Source organism: Amblyomma mixtum, chromosome 2 (assembly GCF_055824585.1).
Source record: "Amblyomma mixtum isolate Tamu chromosome 2, ASM5582458v1, whole genome shotgun sequence".
Lineage (NCBI taxonomy): Eukaryota > Metazoa > Arthropoda > Arachnida > Ixodida > Ixodidae > Amblyomma > Amblyomma mixtum.
The window spans coordinates 160,279,052-160,287,140 of record NC_143013.1 but is presented as its reverse complement, the minus strand read 5'-3'; the positions used below and the strand labels follow the sequence as shown (position 1 = coordinate 160,287,140).

The window sequence follows — 8,089 nt, the reverse complement described above, 5'->3', positions numbered from 1 at the left end:
CCCGGCCCCTTCTAAGGGTCTGGATCGACCGGAACAACGCCTCCTCCAAATTTTCTCTCAGCACTGTACTATGCCCGGTGGTGCTTAAACATTTCAGTAATCCTTTGATGGCGCGTGCCAGTTCTGTGGGGAGGTTGGCTGACACCTTGCACATGGTTTGGGCGTGTCAAACAAACCCATCTACCCCCCTCAACTCCAACCGCACCAGAGGGGACTGGCAGGCGGCCCTGCTCGGCTGTCGCCACCTAAAGACCCAAAAGGCCTTGGTTCGACGGACGCGGGCGGCGTTGCATGCCAATAGGCCCCAGAATAGGGGCTCCACCTAGTATTGTGAGGCAAAGGGCCAATAGTGTCCTACCCCAATCCCCTTTCTGTGAAAAAATTATTAGACGATAAATGTTTTTCACCACCACCACCACAGGAAGGGCGGAAGATGGGAGTGAATGAAGACACCGCACTCACTAAATGCGCCTTTGATCATTCAAACCCATCGAGCTGGCATGGCGCAATAGCTAGCGCTCTCGTCTCCCACTCCGGATACCCTGCTTCGATTCCCCAACTCGGCCACTTTCTTACTCGGTGTTATTTATGCGGTCTGACTAGAAATCAGGCTAATTGCTTAACCGATATCATTAGAGTACCATCGATGCACTGCGCGCCACTGCGCGCCAAGGCCAGAAGCGGCGAGCCTCATAGTGGCGCCATCTGTCGTAGACGGAGCAAACTACTGGCGCCGCTGCCGCGTGGCGCTCCGGTGGTGCTGCCATCTGGCGCAGCACGGTAGAAGCAACGCTGTTCAAGCTCATCCATCCCTACCGACCGGGTCTACGCGTCGAGGCGAAACCTACAGTAGTACTACTGACGCACTAACACTGAGAGGAAAAGCGCGTCTGGTACCACTAGCGCGATGTCGTCTTTCTCACGCCTCTGTCGCCGCAGCAACGCTAAGGCTGCGTGCGAATTTGGCCGAAGGCAAGAACTACCCAGCTCTTTCACGTACTTGATCTCTTCCCTCACGGCATAGTTTTGGTGTTAACAACCAGCTCCCAGGCGAGAAAAAGTTTGGTTGTCAGGAAACTAGAGGACAAAAACATTTTTGTAGGAATACATCACTACGGCAGGTTTCAAGCCGTCGTCGTGGCTGCGCCTCGGCCGTGTCGGTGCCGGAGAGCATAGCCGTTCTCATGGCAACCGCCGCAGCTGTGATGGGACTTGGCCTTGCCTGGCTCTTCGTGCGTTTAGTGTGGCTACAGCGGCCGTGTGGTTGCCGGCGCTCCACCAGCTGCACATGTGCGTGACGTCTCCACACACCGCTCGCCTCGCACGGCGTTTAGCGCGGTTAGCGTGCCTGCGGCGGCCGTGTCGGTGCCGGCGCTCCGCCAGCTGCGCATGCGCAATAGAGCGGATAGGCGGCGCGGCGGTTGTATAAAGGGGCGTTTGGCGATGCAGCCCCGGCTAGGACACCTGAACATCGAGAGAACAAACTCCGCAGAACTGCGCATGCGCGCCCAGAGAGCAGGTGGAAAGGAGGACGGTTGGCGGATGTGACGCCGGAGGGTTTTTCGGTTTTCTGTTTTTGCGGCATGTAACTCTCAAACCCAGACGCCTAAAGTTATGCCGAGGCTGGCCGAGGCCGAGGATGGCGCGCGTTTCAGAGAACGGGCGAACTCGTGCATGCTCCAGCGCCTCGTTGCGCTATCTGCGCTTTCGTTTCTCTCTCGTGAATCGGCCCGCTGCTGTTTTGGTAGATGCGAGCTCGGTGAATTTTGCTCTCAGTTCATGGTTTAGGCAGTCCTACCTTCAACCTTTTCCATACTGAGGTGAGTGCTGTCAAAGTAATTCGTTGTGCACGCGCGATGCTGTTTCCTACTTGCCCGCCAACCAGATAAAAAGTGTTCGTCGTCGCTCTGTCACCGCCTTGTGGCTTGTTGAAAGAGCTGCTGCACGACTGCGCAAGTATGTGACGGTCTCGATTATTAATGCGGCGTCTTCTGATGTAAATTTCGCGACATCATGCGGGTGAAGGCGCGCGAGGAGACCGCGGAGTGGCGTCGAGTAGGTCATTTTTTCGCGCTTGAGAGGACTGTTGCATGTTTGTTACTGTGCACCTATAGATAGTCGGTTGCCTCTAACGAAGGTTTGTCTTTTTCAAGATTCATCTCCTTCGCTCATGGCCTCTGTACAATTTGGCCGCAGCTGTTATTTCTGTGTGTGCCAGCGTAAACGCGCTGGACTGTGGGATTTTACTGCCTTCCTCGCAGCTTCAGCAGATGGGGTACGTGACTTGCGCTATGAAAGCGTCGGGATTCCCGACAGGTAGGTGGCGTTTACATGTGCAGACCAGTTGTATGTTTTCCTTCCTTTTTCACGCGGTGCTGCAATGCAGGAGATCAGCTTCTTTGTGATACTTCCGAAGAGCGAAAGAAGGGGTTGCTGGCCAGCGGAGAGCCTAAGTTTAAATATGAGCTGGCTCAGTGTGAAAAAAATAACTGGCGTACCTGGGAGTGCCACGAACCTTCTGTACAGCATGAGACTGCAGCAATGCATTCATTGTGCTTATCCGCTCAGGCCCGTCACTGCCAAGTAACTCATGTGTAAGGCGACGGATGCCGCAAGGAATACGTGACTTCATTAGCCTTCAGCTAGCACTAGGTCGATGCCCATGGAAATATTTATCGTTTTACAACCGAAATAACTGCATTGGTATAATTCTTTCAGTTTGTTTAAACATTTGGGATGCCTGTCCCTACCATAGTTTCCCAACACTTGTTCTGTGTGCTCCAATGCATTCGAGGAAGCTATGGCAAAGATTTCCAGAAAAAAAATTAATGCATTCATAAGTAACAGGCAGTGCGTGCCTTTAAGCCGCTGCCAAGGGCACTGAGAGGGTATTCAGACAAACCAAAGATGACGCTGAGCCAGCATGTCTTTTGGAGGAGAGCTAGCGGCTGCTGTGTGGACTTCACGTGGCTGTCAAGGGACAAGGCAGCAGCTGCTATAACCACTTTCCAGAACAGTTCATCCATGCAAGCAGCATATGCAGCATTTACCGTATCAGTGAATCCACTACACTGTTTCGTTTGTTGTAATTAATTGTTTTGGAAATGCACATCTAGTGCATTTACGAAACAATTAATTCGTGTGTGTATCAACCAGCAGCTACCAATGTCGTTACTTCGTTTTTCTGCTGCAGCAGGAGCCCTCACTTGCTGTACTCAATTCTCGGAGCGAGTTTGTTGAATTCATTTGTGCAAACTGGCCGTGTTTGTAGCATTACTCTGATCTGCAGCTTCTGCAGCGTGCACCTTTATTTATTTGCAGATCCTTCCACCAGCTGGATTCTACCTTGACCTCATTACCACAGTGAGCCGAGATTGGTATGGCGTAATGCATACTTTCGCTGTTTCCACAGGTTCAGAGCATGCTCCTGGTCAAGTTTTAAAAAGTTTGAATTTTTGAAAGCATGCCCGCAATGTATTTACTTTTATTGTGGAGTGTGTATTTTGGCACCTCTGCATTTTACGGTACGCTGTTGTTTGGAAAGTTGTTCGGAGCACTTTCGGCTACGTGATTTGCAGAGAGAGAAGTTGGGGAAACACAAATGCACCTATGTAATTTGCCTACGGAATGAAAGCAGCAGATTTAGATCTGTACAAGTCTGTACTAGATTCATAAGCAGACAGTGTGCCATATAGAACAAGCTATACACAGCCTCTTGTACATATATAACAGCTATTGTTCTGTGGGAGCACCCTTTATGTGAAGCTGCTGTGGTGGCTCAGTGATTATTTTGCTCTGCTGCTGACCTGAAATATGCGGGTTTCCTAATGCCTAAAATTCCTAAAAAAAAAAGTCTTGTGTGGAAGCACTGTGCGATGTCAGTGCACATTAAAGAACCCCAGTTGGTCGAAATTTCCGGAGCCCTTCACTATGGCGTCCCTCACAGCCTGAGTTGCTTTAGGACGTTAAACCCTCATAAACCATAAACCTACATGTGCGGTGGTGTCCAAAACATAGCTTTGTTGAAGGTATCTTGGCATGTAATAGGCCACAGCTTCTTGCAATCACTTGAGAGCGTCTGTTGCAACTTCTATGAGGCAACATGCCCCCAGATCTGTCGCCGTGTATAGCAGTTGCTTGGGTATACTAGAATTCAAGACAACCCTTCGTCTGGTTGCCTTTGAGTCAGGTGCCCAAGTGGTTCAAAGTTGAAACTCTTAATGGACTACAGACACCTATTTTTAGTTGCATGTTTTCTTCTTGCAAATGACGCATTGGACAGTGAACTTATGAATCACCACTTGCTTTTGCCTGCAACTGCTAAATAATTTATAACTGAATTTCTTATTTCATGTTGTTCTTGTTTCAGTTTTATCAACCGAACAATGGCAGTGACATGTAGTTGGCCTTTAGGTTGCGTCAGCAGGAAGAAACTTCATTATACATGCTTTTACGTTGGTTTGATTCAATACAACATTTAAACCAGCCTGCTTCTAGAAATGGAATGGCAACAAATGACGTATCAGCAGTTGTATTGCCGTTTTTATCGTGTCTCATGTGACCTAGATACCAACTACACATCACAGCCATCGTTCAGTTGATGAAAGCGAAACAACGTCAAGAAGAAATATAATTCTAAATTATTTACCGGCCATAGGCAAATATCGCACAGTGGTACATGTATATTAATGTCTAATGCATCATTTGAAAGAAAACACGAAACAAAAATTTGGTGTCTGTACTATTTTAGGCACCCTGTGAAATACTCTTGTGGAAGTGCTACACTGCATTGACAGCATTTTTGCTGTTTTCCTTCATGCGTTTTATCACCTGGAGAGTTTTTCTGTAGGTAATGTGCAAACACAAAGAATTGAAACTTCTGTTTCTTCAAGTGAGGACTAAATTTATCTTAATATCTAATATTTTATTATTGTATTATTAGTGCACGATTTATATTGATGTTTCTTCTTCCAAAACTTCAGGGCCTTATTTAGCTCTCTTAGGCTGTTGTGCCATTCTTTAAATCTCTAGAGCTGGTTAACTGCTTCATGTTTTTGTGCTTTCTGTTGTAGTATTTCTGCTCTGTTAGCAAGAAAGATTAATCTCCAGCAAAGTGCGCCCTCCCAAACAGAGTGGTAACATGCTCGGTTTATTAATACCCCTCCGTCTATTCGTTATACTCCTGTGTACATGTAGGTCTTTGAGGAACTGAAGTTTTTGTGCAGAGGTGAGTATATATAGTTTGGAATTGAGATTTGAACTTACTGTTGTAAACCACAATTCTCAATTTCGCAGTACATGCACCATGACATGGTGCACCATGTCATGGTGCATGTACTCGTGTGGGAAAAAGTAACACACCTGTCCCCTTTGTTTCAAACTGCATTTGATTTCCACTCTTTGGAGTGCAACTTTATTAAATCAAGCTTTGACTATAGAATGACAGCAGCAGCTTTGTTAGCCGGGCCACCATCAATGCAGACAACAGTACCGTCGATACACCCAGCTCTGTATGGCATTTGCGAGTGCACCGTAAGCACAGTTAGAGTAGTTCTAGGCAGTGGTGGCGGCAACGAAGACAGCACACTATTGGAGAGATCAGTTGCCAGTGCTGATCAGTGGCAGTCGTGGAAGTAAGCCAGAATCTTGAGCTTCTTTCAGCAGCAGTCCTAGTGGGCAGGTCGATGCAGGCGTAAGTCATGAGCAGGAACAGGGCAGTCTGAAGTCCATAGTCACCACTCATGGGGAATGCTGGGAGAGAAGAAGGTATCTGGGTTCACAGACATACTTTGGTGAGGAGTAGCTCAGCTGCAAAAGAGCAATGTCATTAGAGGGCAGGGACTGCGGAACTTTTTTGGGGGGTTGGGGGGCAGGACTTGGAGTTTGTTCAGTTATTTGTTTATTTATTCCATGTTTTACTAAAATGATTATTGAATTTTATTTACTTTTTGTTTTTACTCTTATATTTTACTGCTCAAAAATATATTTGTTATTGCATGTAAAACTTAAATTGAAATCGGCAGCTTTATAACCTTTTCCAACCTAGCGACCACTACACTGGACATCAGAAAAAAAAGCAATGAAAAAAATCAAACAAAGCTAAATCAAAACCAAAACCATTTCGACGGCTTCTGGAAGAGACGAGGAATATCTCCATCATGATAGTTCCTCTCTTGGCCGCATCTTTTTAGGAGGGCAGCTTCCACGAGCAGACCGCCACGCGCAACGTGCTCAAGCAAACAATTTCTTTTAAAGTTTCCTCGTCATCCAATTCAAATATATAAATTCTAGCAAGTGAATCAAATTTCATTTGAAAGAATGCGGTTAAAAGTTTGCCCTAGTTGTGAGTAGTTTTTTCGCAATGTGATAATATTTTTATCTCCAATGTACTGGTCACTACGATTTAATTGTTCGTATTGTTCTAATCCGTGCGCAAGCAGGTTACATTTGATTTTCAATATTGTTTGGTGCCAAAATTAAATAACTCCCACTATCGTTCGAGAAACACCCTGATGTGGATTTGTCGTCCAAGTAATATACTTCTGAGCACCATTCGGTTGTTTTATTTGTAGGAAAGACTACCTAATGAGGAAATTCAGGAAATTTTGTTTGGAGACTACTCAAACCTTGATGTCAATTCGTACTCAGGCGGCAAAGCGGAAAAATTCCAACCACAGTCTGTGCTTCATAGTGAAGAAAGTAGCTACAATTCTTAAAGTGAAGATGAAAATGTGCTATTCCTAGGGCAACAAATAAATCCCCGTGTTCAGTATACTGGACATGGTTCTCCCTTGAAAACCGCTGTACTTACTGCCCTCGTAATTTGTTTACAAGCTTTTTAATAGCTTCTTAACGAGATAAAACCACCACAAATTTTTGTGCTCGCCACAAAAATTCGGGATGAAAAGGGATAAAGATGTAGATGCAAGGAGTGATCAACTGCATTCAGAAAGTTTGCGCATAGTCTGTGTGAGTTCTGCAGATCACATTCATGAACAGGGGTCAGTACAACTAGTACTGTAGCGATGTGATTGGTTGAGGATACTCAGATGAAATGCTTTATGACTGCCTATAAAGCAACTAGCTGAGCCGCGCTGTGCTTTACATTAATAATGTCCTAAATCTGAATGTCAGAAATCTCATCTGGGTGCATATATTAAGTTAGTCCGTAAGGTGTATTACAGTATATTTAAGAAAGTGATGAATACATGCATGATACAGTAAAATACAGTGAACATTCCAGTAACTTGCATAAACATTTCTTTCATAACAGCTATATATGAAAATCAAACTTTATTTGGCTGTTAGCACTCCCCTTCCCCCCCTTATATGAATGTGCCAGTCATGCCAAAATTAAATTTATTCATTCATTTACTTGGCCGTCATGTTCAACAATGGGAAATGGACACTTGCTGCTGGAGGAGTAAGGTAGAAATTGAAAGCTCCACCTTAAGGGTATGACGCGATGAGTTGAACGTAGTGGGTTCTTTCCCATAAATGCAGAACATCATTCTCTACTTCACACTCATAGATCCCCGGAAGTTTTCATACGACTCCTGGCGCAGTGGTTAAGCGATGCACCACTGCTCTGCGATGGCAGGTGCTGTCACCGGTGGGACTTGAGCGACAAAGGTTGCTCTTCCTGAGCGACCAATCATTAATTTAACTGCCACCCGCCACGGTCACCAGAAAATCCGGTGTCAGCGTCGGCATTGTGAGCGAAAAACCGCGTGCATGGCTCGGGCAGGTGGTGCCCATAGAGCAACCTAGGAGGCAGGTGGGCCATCTTGGTCACGTGACCTTGAGGCGTCATCACAACCTGCCCACCAGATAGTGAGCAAACTGCCCACCACGGCAGGTGGCAGTTAAATTAATGATTGGTCGCTCGGGAAGAGCAACGTGGGGCTCACCACTGGGAGTACCTGTCATCGCAGGGCGCAGTGGTTCATCGCTTAACTGCTGCACCACTGCTCCAGGAGGGGCATGTGGAGTCCCAGGAGACCAATAACGCTATTGTGTCATACCCTTAGGGCCGATATTAAGTGTCCCTTCCAATTTTTCTTATTCTAGGTCGTGGTCTAAATCTGCA

General features: G+C 46.3%; 2 long non-coding RNA genes across 3 annotated transcripts in view; one reads left to right on the top strand and one right to left on the bottom strand.

Annotated features, from left to right (window-relative positions):
• The first annotated feature begins 1,635 nt into the window (after positions 1–1,635).
• LOC149361415 (uncharacterized) overlaps positions 1,636–8,089 on the top strand; it is a 6,833-nt gene continuing 379 nt past the window's right edge. The window contains exons 1-2 of one of the 2 annotated variants that reach the window (XR_016288406.1): positions 1,636–1,820; positions 3,322–3,377. This is a non-coding gene — a long non-coding RNA (uncharacterized LOC149361415). Of the gene's footprint in view, positions 1,821–2,125; positions 2,317–3,321; positions 3,378–8,089 lie in introns of those variants that run through there. The other variant, XR_016288405.1, reaches the window with a different exon arrangement.
• Positions 5,560–8,089, bottom strand: part of LOC149361414 (uncharacterized) — a 25,689-nt gene continuing 23,159 nt past the window's right edge. The window contains exon 4 of the long non-coding RNA XR_016288404.1: positions 5,560–5,751. This is a non-coding gene — a long non-coding RNA (uncharacterized LOC149361414). The remainder of the gene's footprint in view (positions 5,752–8,089) is intronic.